A 26812-nucleotide genomic window follows, 5' to 3' on the forward strand; every position below is an offset into this window, starting at 1 on the left:
TGATATAAATGATGAATTGATGGGTGCTGACGAGTTGATGGGTGCAGCACACCAACATGGCACAAGTATACATATGTAACAAACCTGCACGTTATGCACATGTACCCTAGAACTTAAAGTATAATAATAATAAAAAAAAAACACTTAGAACCAGTGTTTTAGTTTAATTTCTTTACAGCTACTCAGTGATCAAAAACTTCACACATTAACTCACAACAAAGTACAAAGTTCCTGTGTACACTGCAATATTTGTTTATACTATGGAAGACATAAATTCCCCCCTGTATCTCTGTATATAGCCTCTTTTTTTTTTTTTTTTTGCAGGTGGGTGTGGTGGCTATGATACCTAGAATTTCATTTTCATTTCCCTGGAGAAAACATCATTGTAAACTCCTATCTTTATTTAGAAAATTTAGATATGGTTTCAATATATTGACTCAGTAGTAGAGAGATTATTTTTAAAGTCGACCAGCAGCTTCTCTACATGAAAATTAATTTTACTTAACAGAAAAAAAATATATATGTTCTTACCTATTGGAAGTGGTTTGAATCACTTTTTTTCTTTTTTCTTTTTTTTTTTTTTTTTTTTTTTTGTTTTTTAGACCAAGTCTTGCTGTCGCCCAGGCTGGAGTGCAGTGGTGTGATCTCGGTTCACTGCAACCTCTGCCTCCCGGGTTCAAGCAGTTCTCCTGCCTCAGTCTCCCGAGCAGCTGGGACTACAGGCGTGTGCAACCATACCCGGCTAATGTTTTTGTAGTTTTAGGAGAAATATGGGGTTCACCATGTTAGCCAGGATGGTCTCGATCTCCTGCCCTTGTGATCTGCTTGCATTGGCCTCCTAAAGTGCTGGGATTACACGCATGAGCCACTGCGCCTGCCCTGAACCACTTTTTTTCCTAAAAAACTTTAGAAGTTGATCATAGTATCGTGAAAATATACCACCAAGCCTGAATCATACACAGATAAATGAAGTAGACATTTTGCTTCCAGAGTAGTTTTCTTGTAAATACTTAAAAACATTAGCTATGGAAGAGCTAATGTGGTATTAACACATGAGCTGCAACATCACTCCATAGCTCAATCAAGCTGGGTATAAAAAGTAAGTATCCACTAAAGTCAATTTTCTAATATCATCCTAGGGCTGAGACTCTCCAGGATGTAGACAGGGAAGGGAAAGTAGGAAGAATACAAGAGGACGTCTAGCATGGCAAGAACAGAGTAACTCTTCTGACTTCAGGGACTGATGGTACATTTAAAGGGTAGATCATTTGTGACATGCTCTGCAACAGTCACAGATTGAAGCATTCTCTGCACATATGCTCACTCTGGAAAGGACTGTTAGTCATACATAGTTGAGATATATGTGTTCAAACCAAAATTTTAACCAATAATATCATTTATGTATACCAAGAATAGACTGATGATGGATTGATAGATAACAGACAGACAGATAGACAGAAATATATATATATATATCTAAACAGGGATATTTTTGAAATTCCAGTTGCCTTCTTAAGGAAAGTAAACATGGGGATATTAAATTAAGCCAAAAAGGACATTTGTTAATCCAAAAAACCCAGTTTACTTAGGACAGAAACCCATTTGTCCCCCCAGAAATGTGATTGTTTTCATATACATATTTTCAGAAAAACTGAAACTGTCTACTGTAGGTTGCTATTAAAAAGGAAAATAAAATAATACTTACCTTATTTAGTGAGCAACAATACAGAAAACACATTTTAGGGCCTGCAAAAAATAAATAAATAATTGCTCACAAATAACCTGTTTTCTCCTTACGTAAATAGTCATTAGACTGAGGTCAACATTAGCTTCTTCATTCTAGTGCGAAACTTATCTCTTAAATATCTACTTCTGTAGTTCATATTTTTTTCACAACAGCTTTATGATAATGATCATAGTTTGCCAATCCATTAGTCCATGTTCTTTTACACTTGTATTCCACTACACAGAATACTACACATGCATTTTATACCCTTAAATTAGGTACTTACCTTTCTGTGGTGATTATGTTTTGTTTTGCCAAACAAGAGTGCTTACAACGTTGGAGTATCATCAGTTTTATATTCATGTTGACACGTGAGAAACTGTCATATCGAGACTTATGTTGTCTTGAGGTTTTATTTCATTTTACAGATTTTTGACAATGATTACTTCTCTGACTTAAAGATTAGCATCAACTGCACAATGTTGTAGGTAAATAGCTCAATAGTAAGGAACTGAAATTCTTAACTTTGATAATAGAATAAGAATTTGGTAGATACAGTCTCATGAAAAGATCAATACATGACTATCATTCAGTTAACATGTACTGCCTATATATATGTTCTGTAGTTAAATTTCAGAAGAAACAACTAAAAGGGTTAAAAGTAGATTCCAGGGAGGGAAGAGGAAGAATAGGACAAGTGTTATTTACTATTGATTATAAATTTATGCCACTATTTGATTTTTCAAACCACATATTTGTACTATTTAATATAAAATTATTATTAGATTAATAGAAATCTTAGACATATCAAATAAAAATAGAGATATGAGAATATGTTTATTACTTCCTTTTATTTAGCGCAGGAGTGAAAGTTATTGAAAATCTTTAAAGCAGACATGAAAAGAAGGAAAGAAAGTTCACTTGGAAAAGGGCCAAGCGGACGACTTGAAAGACAAGTGCACTGTTGATTACATTCTTATACAGGTTAACAAAAAACTGTGCTCGCTTCGGCAGCACATATACTAAAATTGAAACAAAAAACAGAAACGTGCTTCCTTATGCACAATACAATAATATCCAGACATTGCCAATAACTCAAATAAAGCAAAAAGGAAAGAAAGGAAGGTGGGTCACTAAAAACATGGAAACATAAATATTTTCATTTCATAGGATGGACACAATATCTTTGAAGATCATTTAGTCAGACTTTCTTATTTTACTGACAGTGAAGCCTGGAATTAGCAAAAACAAGTAATTGAGGATGGTCACATATCATCAACAGCAAGATTAAAGCTGGGTAAAACTCTCTTGTGGGCAGGTCAGGGGCCTGTTATGCTTCAGTTGTGTAAAATCGGGTGTTGTCCTTCTTTAGAGAGCTGCAAAGAGAGTATTGTTCTGAATAGGGATATGGTAGTAAATAACATACACATATCAAGAAGTGTGTACCTTATAACCCAATTACACACAAGAGGGAAAGCTGATCAATTTGGGGAAATGTTTATAAATGTAAATTTTGTTTAAAAATTATTTGACAATGTTTTGAATGCTCTGAAAATTAAAAAGTACTCCACACGCTCATAAGCGCGCGCACGCACACACACACACACACACACACACACACACACACACACACACGATGAATGGTTTGACGAATAAAGCTGGAAATAAATATTTGGATGTTTGCAATGTTTCTGTCTTTAATATTTTCCAAGTCTAATATATTTTACTGAAGGTTTGAAGTATTTAATTAATGAAATTGGATTATGGTCTTTCTTGAAAATATTCTGATATGATAAAACCATTAGAAAAACTAACAGTTTAATGCTGGCATATAAACAGAAGAACAAAATATAAATGTTCTACCCTCTTAGTTACATAATATATACTTAAATGTATTATGCCACCAAAGTTAAATCTATCATTTTAAATTAATGCATTTATTTTCATTTAAAATGAAAAGTTTATCTGAGAGTTTGTCGATGCATTTCTGAAACTTTTCAGTAGCTGTACTAGTTTATGAAGTTGAGCCTTATTTGTTAACATAATTGGAACTATAATTGAGAATAATTAAGAACTATATTAAAAAGGACTTTCCTTAAGGTTATTTGGTGTTTTAAAATCTTACAAATTTACCAAAAGAGAACATGGGCACATTAATTAGGTTAGTTAATGTAAATAATTCAAGAAAATTTATACTAATTTAATCCAGAAATTAGCACAATTACATCATTTCTGTTTGATTAATTTGAGTCTTAAAAAAGTGATTTTTTTTTTCTATTTCTAGGGAGCTGTTTGCTCCCCACTGTTAGAATACCCATCCATGGCCTTGAAAATTTATGGAAACATTTAGTTGAATGCTAAATGAGATTAGCTTGTTAATTTTGTCCCGGTGATGTTCTAAATACAGAAATTGCTGTCTTTTAATTGAAAATAAAACTCAAAGAACCTGTAAAAATGTATTTTTAAGCCAATCAAGACTGTTTTCAGAAAAAAAATGTCTTCTAGCAATGTTTATTTGTGATTAGAAAGTTTCATCCTTTGTAACATTTTATTTAAAAAAAATCTTTAACATCATATTGCTTAAATCTTTCTTTAACATTTTAAGTATTAAATTTGATCTACAATTCAAAGTCAATTTATTTCCATATTTACAAAATGCAAGTCACTAAGCAACTTAATAGGTATATTATTTACTAAATGATATACCAAAATTTTATTTATTAGAAGTCATTATTAATTAACAAGAAGCTTATAGCAAAAATAATTGAAGATATCCCCAAGGTAGAATTATAGTTTCTCACCTTCTCTAGATAGTCAAATGGCTTTTGTTACTAAATACAATAAAATTGTTGTGCACCTGCTTGAATTTTAATATATTTAAACATTAACTAAAATCATTACTTAACACTTCTATCTGCTCTCTATTAATTTTTAAAAATTCCCATGTGTCTCATGACAATGTAACTTTTCAAATTTAATAATCTCCAGAAAGCAAAATTAGGGAAAATATAAAACGTATATGCTTTTAAAATTACAGGACAGCATCTCCCAAATTCATCATTCTGATTTTATGTCTAGCCAGTATATTTCTTCAGTAATATTAATGGTCTATGCTCAAAGTCATGTTTAGCAACATCTCAGCAAACCCAGTGAACAATATTTTATTGTAACTTGATCCTCACAGAAAATGAGAAAATCTCAAGTGACAGTCATTAAAAACGTATCAACAATTAGAAAACATGTAAAAGACATATACTATAAAACAGTTCCAATTTTGTATTATAAATAAGATGCTATTTAAAACCATTGAAAAGTATGAAACAGTCAAATCTCAATGCTTGCTATATGAATGCATCTTTATAATTTGTTTCAATTGATATATTTATTTGAGATTCCATTACCTATTTTCCCCTAACTTTATCCTGCACATATTTTCTATGCTAGCTGTTTCATTGTCTTGTTTGTTAGTACTCAGTTGAGAAACAGCTACATAAAAAGAAACACTTTGATCATGTCTATTATTTTCACTTTAAATGTGTAGCTTAAAAATATCTTTCATTTATTCCTTGTATATGTTGCAGAGGAGAAAAAAAGTAAAGACAGCATCTTTGGTCTTTCTAGAGACTAGAAATTAAATTATCATTTTATATACAGTGATACAAAATCGTATTTTCAGTCAGAGTATGCCTGTCCTCTATTGATTTTAGTGCTAGAGAAATAATTAATATCTTCTGTATTCAACAGGCTCAGATTTATTTACTATACATTTTTAACTAAAGATTTTTTTTGGGGGGTTTTAACTACTTGAAAATGTTCCAGTTATCCTGAAAAGAAATTGATTATATTATCTCTTTAATTATGGCATAGCATTTTATTGAGTGATAATACTACCTAAAGCATGTAACTTCTAACCAAGTCATCAATATTCATTTTAGTTTCTGATAGACTAAAATACAGATTCCTTTTGATTTTTTATTTTTTGCATGTGGAAGGAGATAAATGTACTTTATACTCCTTAAAAGGCAATTCTGGGCTTTTTGCAGTTAGCTGATGTCCTGACCTTTAGAGCATTCTTCATGGATTCTGGGCATTGGCCCATGCTTAGCCTAAGTTGACAGATATTGGGCAAGTTGTTCTCGCTGGCATTCTGTTCCTTGTGTTTAAGACCTGGCAGTGACATCTTTCAGCTTAAGAAAAAACAGCATGAACAACTGTGCTCAAAATTCTACACAGAGACATCCAAGAAAAGTTTACTTTTTTGAGAAAATAACATAATTTACCACAGGTAATCCTTTGAGGGTATCTCTAAATCCACATGTATTTTGAAATAGAGAAAGCTATTTAATTGGTGTTTTAGATAAATGTAATATTCATGAAATATTTTGAGATCTCCAAATATATTCAAGAGTTAATCTATTTAAAAAATTTTAAATACTCATTTCATCTCCGTATTCATTTATAATTTTTATTCCAAAATTTTAAGAAACTACCTTTAGGATAAACTGTGTATATATTTGTATATAAAGAAGATTAAAATAGGAAGATAATTTTATGAATGTCTAGTTTAATAAGATTCAAAAATTATTTTAATGTATTCAATTAGAGATATATCTTGTACTGACATATAAGAGAAGTATAACTTAAAATTAATTTTCTTCAATAAAGTATTCAAAACGTAATCACTGAATATGTTTAAAATGAATTCAATGCATTTTTTTCTATTAATTTTTATAATATTGGAGAATAAGATTAACCAAAATGTAGGCTTTGTTTTCTTTATTGGCATGAGAAAAGACAGTTTTTTCAGTTATTCATGCCAAACCTAATTACAGAGTCTATTCAGAAGTCAAAATACATCTAGCATTTTTGTGTCCTGATTGCATGATGCTACCCTGTGAGGTGACATACAGGAATGTGTTTTAAAGTGCTTGAATGAGAGATTGTTGGAGATGTAAGATGTAGCAAGCGTATGTCACAGAGAGACAACCCCATTTTTCTGCTCCAACAATATGCATTTAAAAAAGAATAGATTCCATGTACCTATATTTTTTACAAAATCCTGGAAACTAAACTCACTCTTCTAGTTCCGAGCAAAAGGAAATGTATGCACAAATGATAATTTAGTTATATATGTATGCACAGAGATTAAGTAATTTATATTTTCCGAAACTGTTTCCATATGACAATCATATTTAATAGAGTATGGCATAATACACAATGACCAAAGACTAGAAGATTAATCTAAAGTATTTAATTAAGATAAAAATAAATTCTGTTAAGGTTTTTCATATTTTGATGCTATCTTTATGATATGTGAAATACTGGATTAATATTCTATTTTGTTTAATTTTCTTTTTGTCAACATTTTGAGGATCACTTATATCACTGACATTTATTATTTTACATTGTTGATAGAAGATGTATACTCTCTCGCAAGTATTTCATATCTCTCCTGCCATGTCATTGCATTTTCATTACACTTGAAGTTGAATGTGTCTATGGGATTCATTTTGGGCAATGACATGTGAGCAGGAGTGGTTACTTTCACTTCTAGGTGGAACTTTTGGGAAAAAACAGGCACATACTCTCTTTCCGATATCGAACTTGCAGTGGAGCCGGGGCTCCTGTCTGCCTTCCATGGACATGAGGCAGAATTGAGTAACAAGCTTTGGTTGTTGTGTCACTGCAGCATAACTTGGGGGACCTTAACTATATAAACCTACAAAATCTTAAAAAAAAAAAAAAAAAAAAAGAGAGAGAGAGAAAAGGTTAAAATTTGTGTGGCTTGAGAAGATAGAATAAATGCTTTATTTTCCCAAATGTGAATCTCCAAAGATGACTTTCTTTTTATGCTGCTCTATTTCTGATTTATACACTATTAAAAATGAATGTAAAGACTGAAAATAAAGTGAATTAAGTTGTACTAGACAAAACTCTGGAATTACAATCTCACTTCTGATCTTCATTTCTTCTCCTTCATGACATAAACTTCTAATTTTCAGAGTGTCAGGGTTTTCAATAAAAATACTCTTTTCTTAATTTTTATACAACTCTTTAAAAGACATGATATGCCTGCACTAGTATAGGTTGTTCTCACATAAAATAATTGGTGTAAATATAGTTTTCTTAAATGTCTATACGTCTTCTTCCAATTCTTTGAATACCTTATTCAACATGAAAATCTTGGGAACAACATAGCACGTCAATTTTAAAGAATGTACAGAAGTTATGAAACTGATAAGATCATAATTTGAAACAATTTTAATATCCTCCCTCCCCAAATTAATGTTATTGAGCATAATAAAAATATATGAGAGCAGAAGAATAGAAGAAGAATACAAATAAATGCAACAAAATAAATAAATTATAAGGTCTTTAGTAGCATATTATGTATTTTGTTTGATGGCTTGTTGCATTTCAAGGATTTCTTCCCCACAATAAGAACAATTAAAACTATATTACTAAAAGAGCACATACTGTTTGGTAATATTCAAACTGCTTGAATCTTTTGTTCCTAAATGGCTTTATTCCCGAAAAGTAGATAAAATTTAATCTGATTGGAGATATAAATATGTCAAGAATTGGTCTAAATCCATCATTAAATATCACACTACAGTTTGAGATGTTCTACGAATATCAACAGAGTATCATCTTTAAAGTTTTAAAGATATTAATCAAATATATTAATAGGATAAAATACACTGCAAATTTTTAAAACAGTGAAGGCAGTAGAAATAATAACTGAGTATTAAAAAAAGTGTATAAACTATATAATTGCTTTGTATTTGGGATCATATCACATGAAGTATCAAATTCTACTTTTATAAATGTGCAATTAAAAATAGTCTGAGTTATCAAAAATATTTTATAAACAAAAATATGAGATATATTTTAATGAATTGCTGTGTAATAAAAACAGTAACATTTTTAAATTCTCTTTTTGAACTCACATTAATATTTTACTTTAACAACCTAAGAATTATATATGCTTATAGATTTTTAAATATCCTGTTTCTAGTATTTTATTTAACATTATAGTTAATTTTCAGAGACAAAAACAAGAATATGTCACAATGCAGTGCTTTTAAATTATAGGAGAAAAGGCAATTTGTGGTGTTAATATTTTAAGTGTTCTACACTTTTTTCTTAAAATTTATTTTTAATATATCATTCATTAAGTAGTATTAAGAATATTCAATGTAAATAGTAATTAATATGAGATATAATTTCCACAGTTGCACAGGGAGAACCTTTACCTTATACCATTCAACTAGAAAATAAAACAGAAGCCATCAGTTTCTTCTCAAGCCTATTCTCTCACTTTAATGGTTAAATAGGTGTGTAGATCAAACAATTACATTGTCAAACCTATCCCTCAAAAGACTTTCAGTAAAAATTACATTTTCTGAAATAATTCTCTTAAGGTCATGCTCACTCACTTATGTAATTAAATATTTATGTATAAATTGATTTATTCAATAAACACGTAACAAATGCATACATAGTGTGTTGCATCCTGAAGTAGGCACAAAGAAAATCAAAGCAAGATTACTATGGCAAGAACCTACAACATGGGTTTCCATCACCTAGGTCAATTTGATGAGACTTGAAATGAAAATTAGGCACATCATAGTTTAGAGATAGTTCCATAACAAACCAAGAACTTTGCATTTTATTAGATGGAAATTAAAAATCACCTATGGAATTGACCATTCCTTTCAAAGGATGAATGTAATGTGGCAGCCTCCTTATTTCAGGTCTGCAGTTCTCCTAAGAATCATTTCTTTTCAGCTATCTTTAGCAGGAACCACTTCCTCTTCCCAAATCCAGAGAACATGGAGGTGGGGGTATGGTGTATTCTCTTAGCTCCAAACCACTATTTTCCACTGTCTGGTAGAAATCCTAACTAGTAGATTGAACCACATAAGGTAGAAAATGTTCAACCATTTTCCGCCTACATAAAAGGTAATTTCATGAGTCACCTATTATTTTGAATCTAATAGGACTTCCTTTTATACACTGATATCTCATTTAGCAACAATAATACTTGACTCACAATCTGTTTATCCATTGAAATACTATAATCAAACACAACAGTGATATTACTTTGCAGGCGTTGCTATCAACACCCTTATCTTATACTTCTTTGTTCTCAAATCCAGTCATCGCCACTTCTATTCTTCTTCACCACCCTTTTGTATACCCACACTCTAAACCTTCTTGACTTGTACATATTTCATCTCTACATATCTAAATTATTATCAGATAATTACAAAAAGAGCAGCCAGGACTCTGTGTCTCATTCAAATCCAGTTCACTGTTTATTAGCTTAACATTTTCAGCTGTGTAACTTTGAGCAAATTACTTTACCTAGTAAGCCTGTTTCTTCACCTATAAACAGAGTTTCTCCACCTCAGCACTACTGGCACTTGACCCATGTAATTCTTCACTGTGGAGGGCTGTCCTACGCATTACAGGATCCCTGGCCTCCACAATAAATGTCAGTAACACCCTCTTCTCCAGTTGTAAAGACCTAAGATATATGCAGATTTGCCAGATGTCCCTTGGAAGACTTGGAAAGTAAAATTGCTACTCACCCACTGTCCTGTAAAATAAAGGCAGTAGTTGTAGTTATCTCATATATTTAAGAGGAATATGTCAGGAAAATAATAAAGCAAATTGTATCATTATAAAATGGACTAGCCATCAGCATTATCTTCTTTGGCAACGAAAATACTGCCACAAATGGTTGAATACTTGTCCAGATCAATAGTACTACCAAATGCATGATCTTTAACCACTTCTAAGTCCTCAGAATTACTTGGGAATCAGTCTTTATGTCCCCACCTTCATTCCTCTCATGTCCACATCTTCATTCCTCTCAGGACATATTTAAAATCTTCCTCAGTTTTTTCAAGTAATTTACACCACTACCTCACTGTCACTCCCACTCAATATAGATAATCTTACCTCCTACTATGTATACAATGTAAAGAAGAAATGGAAGCCCATCTCCAAGATATGTGAATTGAGTTCCAGCCCACTGCAATAAAAATATTTCAACAAACTGTGTCACGATTTCTTTTGGTTTCCCAGGGCATATAAAAGTTACGTTTACACTAGAGTCTACTTTGTGTACAATATCATTGTGTCTAAAAAATGTACATACCTTAATTTAAAAATACTTTATTTCTAAAAATGCTAATGATCCTATGAGCCTTCAGAGTGTCATAATCTTTTTGCTGGTAAAGAGTCTTGCTTTCATGTGGATGGCTGTTGATTAACCAAGGTGGTGGTTGCTGAAGTTGGGGTGCCTGTGACAGCTTCTGAAAGTAAAACAACAATATGGTTTGACACACAGATGGACTCTTTTTTTCACAGAAGAATTCTCTGCAGCATACCATGCTATTTTGTAGCATTTTATGCACAGTAGAACTTCTTTCAAAATTAAAATTAATCCTCTCAAGCCTTGCCACTGGTTTATCAAACTCATTCATGTAATTTTCTAAATACTTTGTTGTCATTTCAATAACGACAACACCATTGTCACCAGGACTGGTTTCTGTCTCAAGAAACCACTTTCTTTGTTTATTCAAAAGAAGCAACTCAACTCTTCATTCATTCAAGCTTTATCATGACATTGTGACAATTCCACCACAGCTTCAGTCTCCACTTCTAGCTCTCTTGCTATTTCCACCATATCTACAATTGCTTCGTTCACTGAAGTCACGTATGCCTCAAAATTATGCACAAGGGTTAGAATAAACTTCTTCCAAACTCCTGTTAATATTGACATTTTGGCCTCCCCTTATGAATCACATATATTCTTCTTATTGACAACTAGAATATTGAATTGTTTTCAGATTTTTAGTTCACTTTGCCCAGATCCATCAGAGGAATTATTATCCAAGAAAGCTATAACCTTACAAAATGTACTTCTTAAATAAGACTTGAAAATTGAAATGTCTCCTTTATTCATAGGATGCAGAATGGATGCTGTATTAGCAGGCAAGAAAACAACATAAATCTCTTTGTACATCTCGATCAGAGCCTTTGGGTAATCAGCTGCATTGGCAATGAGCAGTAATGTTTTGATAGAAGTCTTTTTTTCTGAGCAATAGGTCTCAATAGTGGGCTTAAAATATTCAGCAAAGCAGGCTGTGAACAGATACTCTATCATCTAGGCTTTGTCATTCCTTTCATAGAGCACAGGCAGAGTAGATGTGGCATAATTCTTAAGGGCCCTAGGATTTTCAGAATGGCAAATGAGCACTGGCTTCAATTTAAAAATCACCAGGTCCATTAGCCGCTAGCAGGAACATCAGCTTGTCCTTTGAAGCTTTGAAGCCAGTTGTTGACTTTTCCTCCCTAGCTATAAAAGTCCTAGATGGCATCTCTTTCAATAGAAGGCTGCTTTCTCCACATGGAAAATCTGTTTTTTAGTGTAATCACCTTAATCAATTTTCTTAGATCTTCTGGAAAGCATGCTGCAGCTTCTACCTTAGCGTTTGCTGTTGTACCTTGCACTTTCATGTCATGGAGATGACTTATTTCAGTAAGTCCCATAGACCAACTTCTGCTAACTTCCAATTTTTCCTTCACAGCTTACCACTTCTCTCAGCCTTCATAGAACTGAAGAGAGTTAAGGCCGTACTGTCGATTAGGCTTTTGCTTAAAGAGACTTCGTGACTGGTTTACTCTTCTGTCCACACCACTAAAAGTTTTCTCATATCAGCAATAAGTCTGTTTTACTTTCTTATAATTCATATGTTCACTGGAGCAGCTCTTTTAGTCTCCTTCAAGAATTCTTACTTTGCAATCAGAACTTGGCTAATCATTTGGCACAAGAACCCTAGCTTTTGTCCTGTCTGGCTTTGGGTATTTTTTTTTTCCACTAAGATTAATAATTTCTAGCTTTTGATTTAAATTGAGAGGCCATTGCAGGGTTATTGATTGCCCCAATTTCAATATTGTTGTGTCTCAGGGAATAGGAAGGTCTGAGGAGATGAAGAAAGATAGAAGAATAACTGGTCATGGAACGGTCAGAATATATACAACATTTAAATTAAGTTTGTCATTTTATATGGGCTCATTTCATGGCACCCAAAACCAATTATAATAGTAATGTTAAAGATCACTGATTATGGATATGACTATGCCACAGATATAATAGTAATTTAAAAATTTGAAATGTTGTGAGAATTATCAAAATATGTCCCAGAGACATTAAGTGAACTCATGATATTGGAAAAATGACACTGACAGACTTGCTCAATGCAAGAGTAACACAGATATTTAATTTGTAAAAAAAAAAAAAAAAAAAAATGCAATATTTGAAAAGCACATTAAATCATGGTATGTCTTTTCCTCAACTTTTTGTCTCTTACTTAAAAGTCAAAACAGTATGTCCCTAATTGGGGTAGATTTTATTAATAACCCCATTCTTTCCTCTTACACTGTTGCAAGTGAATAAATTCACCCCATAGATATATGTATAAACTTGCATTGTGTCTCTATAGAATACAGGAATACTGTTCTGTAAATCTTGTATAGAGTACAAGAAATAATGTCCCATTGCTGTGGGCTCAGGTATGTGACTTGCTTTGGCCAATGAGGCTGTTTTTATGGTTGCATTGTTTGACTTTGTCTCTTGTACTTGGGCCATTCACTGCAGCAGTATAAGAATTTCCCAAAATGCCCAATGGAAAACAATTAGAGCAGACCTGAACCCAACCCATAGCCTAGCGTAAAGTCCAGCCAATCCTTCAAGAGCCCAGCACAGCCACAACCTCCCACACATGCCTGAGTGAGAAATCAATGCGTATACACCACACAGCCAAAAGCTTCTATGGAGTAGGTTGTTACACATGGTTATTAAATTGTTGCATCATTCTAGATATCTTTTCTTCTGTCCCAGTGGAAATCGTTCTCTCTTCTGTCAATGATCATTTTCACTGTCTTCTGAATTTTGCCTTTTTGAAACTCCTACTTCAGTATGCCCAACCCTGAACTTTGTTAGACTTTTGGACTTTAAGTCAGTTCCTCCCATCCTCTACAGTACCCTCCCTATCCCCGGCATTTACACCCTCCCTTCCCATACTGTTCAAGCTCCAGTAGTTCCTATATAACCATGCTCCCATGGCTCCTTGGTTAGGCACTGAATGTTCTTTGGATTGAATTGTTCAGAAAATTTGGAGAAGAGAAGAGAGCAAGGAAAGGTAGAATTTCTTTATATGTTCTGAGTATGCTATTTTTTTCTAGGCATTACAGATGTTTAATCCTAGATTGATCCTTACTTTTTAAATTTGTAAAATATATCTTCCTCCATTCTTTCAGAAAATATACATACTAATGAAGTTAAATGTATACCTTTACTCATATGAGTTGTACTTTTCAGATCTTGTCTAAAGACATTTTTGACAGTGGTCATAAATACATACAATATTTTCTTGTTAAAATTTAAGATTTTATCTCTTATTTAAGTCTTTTAACATATCCGAAATTTATTAGTATATGTAACGGGTTTGTATTTTACCTTTTCAGTGTGATTTATTAAATAGTTGATACTTTCTTCATTGACTTCTAATGCTTGGGTTTTATAACAAAAACATCCACAAATTCTTGATCTGCCTATAGATTGTCCATTCTGTTCCACTGGTCAATTTCAAATAAAAAATAGTTCCACATATAAGTAAGAAGAGATTTTATCTGAAAGGATTACTGCAAGTGTAGAGAAAGGGACAACTGTGATTGAGAGGACTATTGTAATAGAAAGAACAAGTCAAGTGTATGATTGGCAAGAATCTTAAAAGTTAGGCAGAAAAGTTTTTCTTTTACAGGGAGGAGTAAATAAGGCTAGAGAGAACCAGTTGTATAAAGTGGGATGAGCTAGGTTGGCGTGATCTAACAGGAGATCAGAGAATGTTCTGCCCTGAGCCAGCTTTTTCCAGAAGGGGCTGTTAAGGGGGCATTGTCCGCTGGCTCTGGCTGAGGTTGAGTCAAAGTTCAGGTGCCAAAATTTGGTTACTAATTATTTTCTTCCAAGAAGTGATCAGTGAGGGGGAAAGAAAGTTTCAAAATAATCATTTTATTTGGCAAAAAAAAAAAAAAAAAAAATGGCCAATTTTGAAAATTTTGGTACTTCTTCCTGTCCATGGGAAAAAAGAATTAAAAATACAGAGATTTCAAGAAAGCAAATAATTCCATAGATAAAAAAATAAAGAGGTCCTACCCAAGTCCAGGAAAAGCATATTACTTTATTTCTTTGCAAAAGAGGTATTCTGGAACACAAAAGGCTAGGGAATTTATTTTACCATTACTGTTGACCAGGATCACAGCACTCTTGCAAATTTTAATACTGTTATCAATTTGCACAAGTATCACAGTTTTATGTTCTATAGCCATATAAAGTTTAATATATGGTAAGGCAGCTTAGTCTTCCTTAATTTGTTTTCAAAATTGTCCTAGGTATTATCAATCCTTTAGCCAATTCAAGAATAACTTAAAAATCAATACAGGTATACCTTGTTTTATTGTGTTTTGCTTTATTGTGTTTTGCAGATACTACGTTTTTTACAAATTGAAGGTTGTGGCAACCCTGCGTCAAGCAAGTCTATTGGTGGTGTTTCTCTAACAGCAGGTACTCATTTTGTTAGCATTTTTAGCAATACAGTATTTTTTTTTAATTTATTAAGGTACGTACATGATTTTTTTAGACATAACACTATTGCATACTGAATAGGCTACAGTTAGTGTAAACGTAACTTTTATATGCACTGGGAAACCTAAAAATTTGTATGATGGACTTTGTTATAATATTCACTTTATTGCAGTGGTCTGGAACCAAACCTGTGATATCTCCAAGGTATTCCTGTATTTTTATAAGACATAAATTGCATTATATTTATGGATTAATATAAAAATAAATGACATTTTAGTGACATTTTATTGTCTTCCCCTTGTATATGGTATATACATTTATTTATTTAGATTTCTTCTTTAGTAAAAAGTTATGGGTTTTCCTGTGGGTTTACTATTATTTATCTTAAATATATACTTAGGTACATTATAGTGTTTATTAATCTTAAAAACAGAATACTCATATTAATGTTACTATATGTCTAAGTTTACAACTAATATAAAGAAAATTATCAATATATGTATATTAGTTTTAGGTTCAATAAACTTGCTAATTCATTTGTTAGCTTACTTTGTAAATTTTCCCTTTGTGTATATATTAATATCTTCTGGAAATAAAAATGTTCTTGATTTCCTGTCTTTATATATACTTAATTCTTCTCGTGTTGGTTAGTACCTCTCGTATACAACATTGAATATAAGCAGTACTAGAAAGCTTCTTGTCTAATCCTTGAATTTTTGTGAGTACTTTAAATTTTCACTAGGATCCATCGAGCTTTCTAAAAACAAAAAAACAAAAAAAAAAAAAACACTTTACCTTACTAAAATGACAATACTGCTTACTCCCAACTCAAATATATGAAACATTTTTACCGAAAGAAAAATACATAACGGTACCTACATATGGTATTATTGATCTCTGTGGGGCATCACTTTTTGTCTATGCATGAAATGCAGTGTAAACCTGCCGATATCAAGGCCAAGACAATAGGCTACTTATGTTGCAACTCCAAAGGCATAAAAATCAGTTTGGAAGGATCATAGGCCTGATCAAATATGCCACCCTTGAGTTTCTTTGACCCCACAATGTGGTCATAAGAACACTTCCTTGACATTATAAAATAGGCATTTCCAATCAATCTAATGCCAGGAGTTAAGGGAAATTACTGATGTATTCCACAATCTGGGGAACTAATATCTTAAAAAAAAAAAAAAAAAAGAAAGAAAGAAAGAAAAAAGAAAACAACTCACACACACAAAAAAATCAAGCCAAATTCTAAGTGGACTCAGTATAATCCTGATAGCCTCCAAATGGTACCTAAACAAAAAACAAGTAAGTCGAAAACCAGATCAAATCACACTAAACCAAAACAAAAACCTCCATCATGTTTTGGGTAAAAATATAGCATTTAAAAAAACTAAGCTCCTGAGAAACTCAGAAAAAAACATAACTTGTAAAATCTTCCAAAATGTAATGAAAGTCCTAGAAAGTTATAAAACTAGAGTTTAGGAATGAGGTCAGAGAATATTTCTGAATCAGAGAGAAGGAAGTAGCTGCAATGTAAGGACACACACTACATTTGAAACGGAGAAGGGACGACTTCTTGGAGCATAAAGGTGGTATTATTTCCCCTTACTCCTCATAATAGCCTGGAGACAACCACCTTATTTAAATAAGAAGAAAATGATATTTCGTTTAATCCATATGAATTATGAGAAGAAAATTGATGAAATATAAATAAATAATGGTCAATAAAAGGGAACACACTGTTAAAATATAGCAATAAAGTAGAAAATATAATAATACAATTTTCAAAGTAAACCAAAGTCTTGATAAAAATAATGACAAGATTGAACTAACAGCATTAATTGGAAAAAACTAATATAGCAGAACTAAAAAATATAAATTGTATCAGTAAGTATAAATCAGCTGGAATTTGAAACTGTTAGCATATGAAATATTTACATAAGCTTCACTCCAATGGAAAGCCAGAAATAACAATCCTGGTTGTTATATACTCATGTATACTCTATATATACTCATAAAATCATGAGTATATATAGAAATTGAAAAGTAGAAGACGCAAACACACACACACACACACACACACACACACACACACACACACATAGAGAAACAAGCAAACAAAATCTCCCTCGGTTTCCTAATTCTTCATGGTAAACTGAAAGACACATCCATTTCTGAGAGAAAACCCAGTAAGAGGAGAGGCAGTTTGAGAAATATTTACCAAAGAGTAAATTTACCTAATCTGAAAGAGGACTGTTGAGCTAATAGTGATGGAGGTGGGGCAGGTGGGACTCACTGGAGTCTGAAAAACTTCAATTGCAAAATTAATTTTCTCAGCAAATAACACTCCTCATCCTTACTCCAGGTTTTCAAGTTATGCTAAGAAACTTGAAGTAAAGTTGAGACTGCAAAAGAGACCTGCAAAAGTCTCCTGTTTCACTTAATGGAAAGTTAGTGTGATGTCATGTGCTAAGGTGAGTGGGTACCTATTATAGATTGAATGTCCTCCACGTATCCTCCAAAATTATATGTTGAAACCTAATCACCAAGGTGATAGTAATAGGAGGTGGGGCCTCTGCGAGATGATTAGGTCTTAAAGGCTCCACCGTCATGAATAGAATTAATGCCCCTATAACAGAGGCTTCAGATCGCTGCCTTTTCTTTTGTCTTTTTTGTCATGTGAGGACACAGTGTTCATCCCCTCCAGAGGACACAGCAACAAGGTGCCATATTGGAAGCAGAGACAAGCCCTCACCAGACACAGAATCTGCTAGTATCTTAATCTAGGACTTCTCCGCCTCCAGAACTATGAGAAATAAATTTCTATTGTTTATCGATTACCCAGCTTGTGGTATTTTGTTATAATATTATATATATTTTGTTGTAATATATTGCATATATTTTGTTGTAATATATTGCATATATTTTGTTGTAATATATATCTTATATGTTTTGTTATAATATATAATAGTCATAATATATTATATATAACTACATATTATACATAATTATATTTTGTCATAATTATAATATATAAGTTATATTTATATATAATAAATTTATTATATTTAGTATAATTATATATTATATAATACAATATATTGTATTACGTACATACTGACTATTATTATAAATTATATATAATGTTTAATATATCGTATATATGTACATTACAACGTTATATGTTATTGTAACAGTATAATATATTTGTATAGCTACCTTATATTAATGTATATAGCCACATATGTAATATATATATTTTGTATATAAATATATTATTATATTATGTATTATTAAATTATTTACATCATATATTTATATAGTTATATTTATTTAAACAATATACTATAATCATTATATATTAATATATAATATTCAGAAAAATATATTTTAATGATATTGTATCAGCCCATGAAAGACAGAAAGTGTAAACACCTTTGTGCCACAAAGTAATTAAGAAAGGAGTTAGAGAACTCACCTAAGTGAACTGGGTTTACTTTTCTCAGAAAGACATTCTATTAAACCATTAAAGATCAGACAAGAACAATGCTTCTTACACTATTCTTGAGCAATAAAATATTGTTATTTTCTAGGACAGATACATTGATACTAAAATATGATGAGGGCAAGATTCATGCCATAATATCAATAATAATTAATATAAAAATCACCCAATGAATATTGTCAAATAACCTCCAAAAGGCAGAAATTCACAACCAGAACAGAACAATATTATAATGCTATTAAAGTGTCCAGTAATATTAAATATTCAAAATGTCTGTGGTCATTTAGAAATCTCTGGGATTTGGCAGAAAATTTTCTCATTGTATATGATCATTGGTTCAAGTTATTTGGTTCAAGGACCACTGCTTCTATTTCCAGATTGTAAAATGGGTATAATAACATTTGAAAAGTTCTTGTTTAGCATGCATGTTTATTGCAGTGCAATTTACAATAGCAAAGACATGGAAGTGACCCAAATGCCCATCAATGATAGACTGGATAGAGAAAATGTGGTACATATACACCATGGAATATTATGCAGCCATAAAAAAGAGTGAGATGGTGTCTTTGGCAGGGATATGGGTGAAGTTGGAAACCATCATCCTCAGCAAACTAACACAGGAACAGAAAACCAAATAATGCTTGTTCTCATCCGTTAGTGGGAGTTGAATAATGAGAGCACATGGACACATAGAGGGGAACAACACACATTGGGTCTTTTTAGGGGGTGATTAGTGAGGGTAAGGGACTTAGAGGACAGGTCAATAGGTTCAGCAAACCACCATGGCACACGTATACCTATGTAATAAAGCTGCACCTTCTGCACATTTGTCCAGGTATTTTTTTAGAAGAAATAAAATTTTAAGACAAAAAAAAGTTTTTGTGCAGACAAAATGTGAAGTCTAAAAGTGATTCAAATAATTTTAATTCATTTATTCATTCATTGTTTTCACTAAAATACTTTTAGCACCTACTAAAATTTAAGTACTGAGATTGCAGAAGTGAATAATATCAACAAAAATTTCTGCTTTGCAGAGCTTACATTCTAGTGTGTTTTGGGGGATGAAAATATAGAAAATACAAGAGTAATATATAGACAGTGTTTAGTGGTGGTAGTTCATGGGAAGAAAAACAAAGCAAGGGACGGGTACAGAGAGTGAAGAAAAAATGCAGTTGAAATTTTAATTAGGGATCCCACTGAGACCCTGCTGAGAAAGGACATGTGAGCAGAGGACTGAAAAATACAAGGAAATGATCCATGTAGATATCTAGGAAGAGATTATTTTAAGCAGAGAAACAGCAAGTGCAACTCTCCTGATGTAGAAATGTGCCTATGTTGGCAAGAAGTAGAACAAATTCCGGTATTGCTATAGCATTGTGAGTCAGCAGGTATGCTGACAAAATGATGTCAGAAAGTGTACAGAGGGCAGATGGAGTAGGGCCTTGTAAGCCATTGTGTAACATCAGATTTTTCACTGTTAAATGAACTGGAAAATCACTGGGAGATTTTCAGCAGAGGTGTGAATGTGAATTGACTTGCATTTTAATAGAATGCTTCCTTCTACAGGGTTGCGAAAGATTCACTGAGAAAGGACAAGTTCTGGGAAACAGTTCAAAGCTACTTTGAGGTAAGAAGTTATTAAAAAGTAGACCCTAGTCTTTCATGATGAATTATATGTGACATGAAAGAGAAAGTGAGTAATCAAAATTACACCCATGTGTTTTGATTTGTACACCTTAAAAAAAATGGAGTTGACATTAATTAACTTAATTAATAATTAATGAATGTGGACTATTATTTAATTTATTAGACTATGAATAATTAATAATCATGACATGCAAGATTTTAGGGGAAGATCTAGAGTTAAGTTTTAATCAAGTTTGAGTTACTTATTAGAAATTCAAAGGGAGATGTTAAATAAGCAGTTGCATACACAATTGAAGCTTTTACAAATAAAGAGAGGTTGAAGTAGGAGCTAGAGAGTGGAAAATTTTCAGAGAATATATGCCATCTAAAGTTGTGCAACAGTGTACATTAAGGGAGAAAAAATGTAAATGAAAAATATGGAATCAGTACAAAAATGCAGAGGCTAAAGAAATGGGTATTTTAATTGTGTAATAAATAGTGATGATTAATCAACCACCTTTATTTGAAAAGGAAATACAGATGCTCCTTGACTTACATTATGACAAACATTGTAAATTTAAAATATCTAAAGTGAAAAATGTTGGCAGAGCGCGGTGGCTCAAGCCTGTAATCCCAGCACCTTGGGAGTCCGAGACGGGTGGATCACGAGGTCAGGAGATCAAGACCATCCTGGCTAACACGGTGAAACCCCGTCTCTACTAAAAAATACAAAAAACTAACCGGGCGTGGTGGCGGGCACCTGTATTCCCAGCTACTCGGGAGGCTGAGACAGGAGAATGGCGTGAACCTGGGAGGCGGAGCTTGCAGTGAGCTGAGATCCGGCCACTGCACTCCAGCCTGGGCAACAGAGTCAGACTCCGTCTCAAAAATAAATAAATTAATAAATAAATAAATATAATAAATAAATAAATAAAATAAAGTCAAAATGCATTGAACACACCTAAGCTTCTGAACATTATAGCTTAGCCTAGCATTTCTTAAATGTGCTCAAAACATTTACATTAGCCTATGGGCAAAATCATGTGGTAACACAGTACATAAAGAAGAGCATCAGTGACTTACCCTTGTGTTCAACTGACTGATTGAGGGCTTGCTGCCACTGTTCACCACCACAACAGGGTATCATAAAGCACCTTGGTAGGCCTGGGACAAGGTGAAAATCAAATTTCGAAATATGGTTTCTACTAAATACATATCACTTATGCATCATCTTAAAGCAGAAAACTCAAGTCAAACCATTGTAAGTCGGGACCATTTGTACATCTATCTATTCAATTGCCTTCAAGATGTATGAAATATCTTTGCATCCTATCTCCAAGCGGGTAATATTGCAGAAGGTAATACATTTTTGGTTCATCTATGATATAAATATACATATAAACACACACACATATATATCCTAAATGAATAGAAAATGTATGTATGTAAATATATATCATATATAAAATGTTATGTACAACTACATGTGTGGTACAATGTATATTAACATAGTTATATATCATGTATTATAACTAATATACAATATACATATATGTAATATATATTATATATGTGTATATGCATATATATTAACCAACTATATCACTATATTTTATCAGGTAATATACTCAAATAAATTAATTAAAAGTGACCTTGAAAATGCAGAACTATTATTTGCCAAATTTTATTTTTCTCTCTGTACATTAATTGGGAAAACATATTAAATCTCTATCTTGAGGCAAACACAATGCCAACAAAAACCTTGCATGAAGATTGTCCTCAAAAAGTTTGCAGTTGGAGAGAGTTGTATGTGAAGACTGTAATTATAGTACCTTATGGCATGTGCAGTGATGGAGAATGCACTGATGATTATTTAAACACTGAATAAAGTTTTTTTTCCCCTTTGGTTAAATCTGATTTTTAATAGTAAATTCTTCCAAACGGTTAAAGATAGCTTTCTGGATTAGAGAGTCTCTATCTGAATCTCTAAGTAAAGAAGGATTAGAAACACCATGGAATACTATGCAGCCATAAAAAAGGATGAGTTTGTGACCTTTGTAGGGACATGGATGCATCTGGAAACCATCATTCTCAGCAAACTATCGCAAGAACAGAAAACCAAACACCCGCATGTTCTCACTCATAGGTGGGAACTGAACAACGAGATCACTTGGACTCGGGAAGGGGAGCATCACACACAGGGGCCTATTATGGGGAGGGGGTAGGGGGCAGGGATTGCATTGGGAGTTATACCTGATGTAAAGGACGAGTTGATGGGTGCTGACGAGTTGATGGGTGCAGCGCACCAACATGGCACAAGTATACATATGTTACAAACCTGCACGTTATGCATATGTACCCTAGAACTTAAAGTATAATAATAAAAAAAAGAAAAAGAAAAACAAGGGAGGACAGTGAAAGAATCACAGCCTCAAAGAATCGTATGAACAAGAGTATGATGGATAAAAATAACAAGCTGTGCTCAGAGGAATAAAGCAGATCAGCGTTTCCGGTGCCTGCGTTTCCTGGAACAAGATGGTAGTCACGTTTGTGTTGGGGGCAGGGGTGAGTAACAAAGTTGGAGAGATTTCACTATATAAAACAACTTGAAATAATGAGATTTTATATTGTAAACAACCTTAATCAAACTTGAATGTGTTTGTTGAATTACCTGTCTTGCCCTCCTTCTGAAAAGTGAGTTCTGTTTCCAGAAACTACAAAATAAATGGTCAATAATTAAATTTCAAATTACGACGTGACTAAACAAATGACATGAACAGATTTCTTTTTAAATACATTTATCTTCTGTCGGTGTGATAGCTGAACTCGATGACCGTACAACTGAAAGCACAAAAAAATCAATTAAAATATTTGGCATAAATATAAGTTATACTTGAGAATTTATTGCAGAATTATATTCATGATATTAAGAAAGCAGAGGGTAATAGACAAATTAAGCCCAATGATTGGAAACAAGGTGGGAGGGAAGAAAGAGTCAAGGACAAACTCAAGTTGCTAACTTAGGAACTGAAAGTGAGAGAACTAAGAGATTGGATACAGAAAGTAAATAAAATATTTAAACATGAATATTAAACAATACAGTATAGTAGAAAGTAATGTTGAAGAAGAGCTAATCTTGTTTGACAGTTTAAGATAAATAACGATTAGGATAAATATTAAGCAACATGTCAATGTTGTTTGCTTTGACACCACTAAGTGACAAATTTTACAGAGATTACCTTTATTACTGGTATTTTATTATTCTCAGGTAATAGTAGGTAGAAAAGACTAATTTTAAACAATCATCACCACAGATATGTTCCCTGGGAAATTTACTAAACATGCTATTTCAAATAAAATATTCTTTAGTACTCTCTGTGTGAAATACAGAGTTTAAATATGCACTGATGATAACAAAGTATAGCAGATACAAATGGTGACAAATTCAAACAGTTTCAAATGAAATGAAATTAATATTTGATTTGGAGTCCTTGCCCGAAGTCTAAATTTACCTGCTCAGTGTGTGTTTGCTCCACATCTGGTTTCCTCCCCTTATGGTTTCCCAGTAATCAATAGTTATGCAGCATTGCATGAAGCAGTGCTTTAAGGAATCCTTAAGCATTATTTCAATCTAATTACCTGGAGTTATCTACCTCAGTTTGCTGTAAGAAAATGTTCCAGTTCCTTGGGAACCTTCACAGAGATTGGCAAAGAAAGGCACAAGAGATGTAGTATAATTGGGTGGTAGAGGTGAAAATAAAATTACAGCTTGTTGCCTATTTCCCTCTAGCTGCACATGAAGCTGCTGTCCAGATTGGTGTGTAAAGGCTTTGAGGAGAGAGTCCTCAATTGCTGACGCTAACAGAGGGCTTCTGAGTGAAGATCCAAAGCTTACTATGCTGAGGAATAATGTTGACTTTATCATACTTTTTCCTTATCTCAGAAGTAAAGATTTTCCATGATAGAGTTCTCTGAGGAGGAAACGCTCTACTATCATTTTAAAATGAACATGAAAATAACAAATAACAAACAAGAAACACAGTAAATAAATAAATTTGGGAACTAGTTCTAGCTGTTACCATTTATTCCTATTTTTACATGATGAGGACATAGAATTGACATTGTTCACACATGAAAACATGTTTTGTTCCTATCACAAAAGGATGTAAAGCTTTTATGGTTTTAAATCAGGTTTATCTTCAAGTTATACTATTATAAAAATAGATTCTGAACATTATTGATATATTTTTGATTAGATGTACCTCAAATTTGGAGACATATGGCTTGACCACAGAGCATAGGGACTGACAAGGTAATATAGATGCTCTAAGAAGGCATGGTGTCAAGAAGAGAATTATTAGTAAGAAAACAGAAAATAAATATTACATGTAAAATGTATAACATATTAAAAGTTTTCCAATAATATGCCACACATGTTATTTCAGATAATTCTATAGTAAGATATTTTAAAGAAATGTAATTGCCAAGAAATAGATAATAATTATGCTTCTTAAACAACTCCAGTGCATAAAAAGAGAGTCTCCAACTCAATTGAAAATAAATCTTAGTAAAACAACTATAGATAAAAATCTAGTAATCAGTTCTATATATTATAGGATTATTATACTGTCAACTTAAAAAACAAGCAATTTATTATTAGCAATTTCAAATTTTTTGTTCTCATTTTCATTCTCAACAAAACTAAGATTTTTTAAAAGTAGCAGTCATTTTCGTTTCTCTCTGTCTTATATTCAAGTGTATATTTACATAAAAATAGAAAGATGTATCAGAAATATTGCAGGTTCAGCTCCAGGCCACCACAATAATGCAAATATCACAATTAAAAAAATCACACAAATTCTTTGGTTTCCCAGTGAACACAGGAATTACGTTTATGCTATAGTGTATTCTATTAAGTGTTCAATAGTATAATGTCTGAAAATGTACATTCCTTAATTAATACTTCATTTCTAATCAATCCTGATGATTATCTGAGCCTTCCGTGAGTCATTAACTTTTTGCTGGCAGAGGGTCTTGCCTTTGTGTTGATGGCTGTTAACTTACAAGCATGGTGTTTGCTGAAGGCTGGGGTGGTTATGGCAGTTTTTAAAAATAAGACAACAATGAGATTACCACACTGATTGACTCTTCCTTTCACGGATGACTTCTCTGTAGCATGAGATACTGTTTGATTGCATTTATCTACAACAGAACTTCATTCAAAATTGGAGTCAATCCTCTCAAAACTTATAGCTGCCTTACCAACTAAGTTTATGTAATGTTCAAAATCCTTTGTTGTCATTTAAACAATGTTCACAGCGTATTCACCAGGATTAGATTTCATTTCAAGAAACCACTTCCCTTGCTTATTCATAAGCAACAAGTCTCCAAATTTTATCATGAGACTGCAGTAATTCAGTCACATCTTCAGGTTCCACTTCTAATTCTAGTTCTGTTGCCATTTCTACCATATCTGAAGTTACTTCCTCCACTGAAGTCTTGAACCTTTTAAAGTCATCCATGAGAACTGGAATCAACTTCTGAACTCCTGTTAATGCTGATAACTGACGTCCTTTCATGAATCACAAATGTTTTTAATGGCATCTAGAATGATGAATGCTTTCCAGAAGGTTTTCAATTTACTTTGCCCAGATCCATCAGAGGAATCACTATCTAAGGAAGCTATAGCCTCATAAAATATATTTGTTAAATAATAAGAATTGAAAGTCAAAATGACCCCTGGATACATGGGCTGCAGAATGGATGTTGTGTTAGCAGACATGAAAACATCATTAATCTCTTTATACATCTCCATCAGAGCTCTTGGATGACTAGTTGCATTGCTAATAAGCAATATTACTTTGAAAGAAATCTTTTCTTTTTTCAGCAGTAGGTCTCAACAGTGTGCTTAAAATATCCAGTAAAGCATGCTGTGAACAGACATGCTGTCATTCCGGGTTTTACTGTTTCATTTATAGAGCATGGGCAGAGTAGATTTAGCATCATTCTTAAGAGCCCTAGGATTTTCAGAATGGCAAATGAGCACTGGGTTCACCTGAAAGTCGTCAACTATATTATCCCTTAACAGGAGAGTCAGCCTGTCCAGCCTGTCCTTTGAACTTTTGAAATTACACATTGACTTCTCTTCTCCAGTCATTACATTTCAACATGGCACCGTCTTCCAGTACAAAGCTGTTTTGTCTACATTGAAAATCTGTGTTTAGTGTAACCATCTTCATTAACTATCTTAGATAGATCTTCTGGATTCTTTTTTTTTTTTTTTTTTTTT

General features: G+C 32.7%; 1 long non-coding RNA gene across 1 annotated transcript; it reads left to right on the forward strand.

Annotated features, from left to right (window-relative positions):
- The first annotated feature begins 15284 nt into the window (after positions 1 to 15284).
- LOC108544550 (uncharacterized) lies at positions 15285 to 20524 on the forward strand. Its single transcript, XR_001889878.1, has 3 exons — positions 15285 to 15365; positions 17758 to 17866; positions 20464 to 20524. It is a non-coding gene; the product is annotated as an uncharacterized LOC108544550 (long non-coding RNA).
- Positions 20525 to 26812: the final 6288 nt, after the last annotated feature.

The sequence above is a fragment of the Rhinopithecus bieti genome, unplaced genomic scaffold (assembly GCF_001698545.2).
Source record: "Rhinopithecus bieti isolate Rb0 unplaced genomic scaffold, ASM169854v2 scaffold_1934, whole genome shotgun sequence".
NCBI lineage: Eukaryota > Metazoa > Chordata > Mammalia > Primates > Cercopithecidae > Rhinopithecus > Rhinopithecus bieti.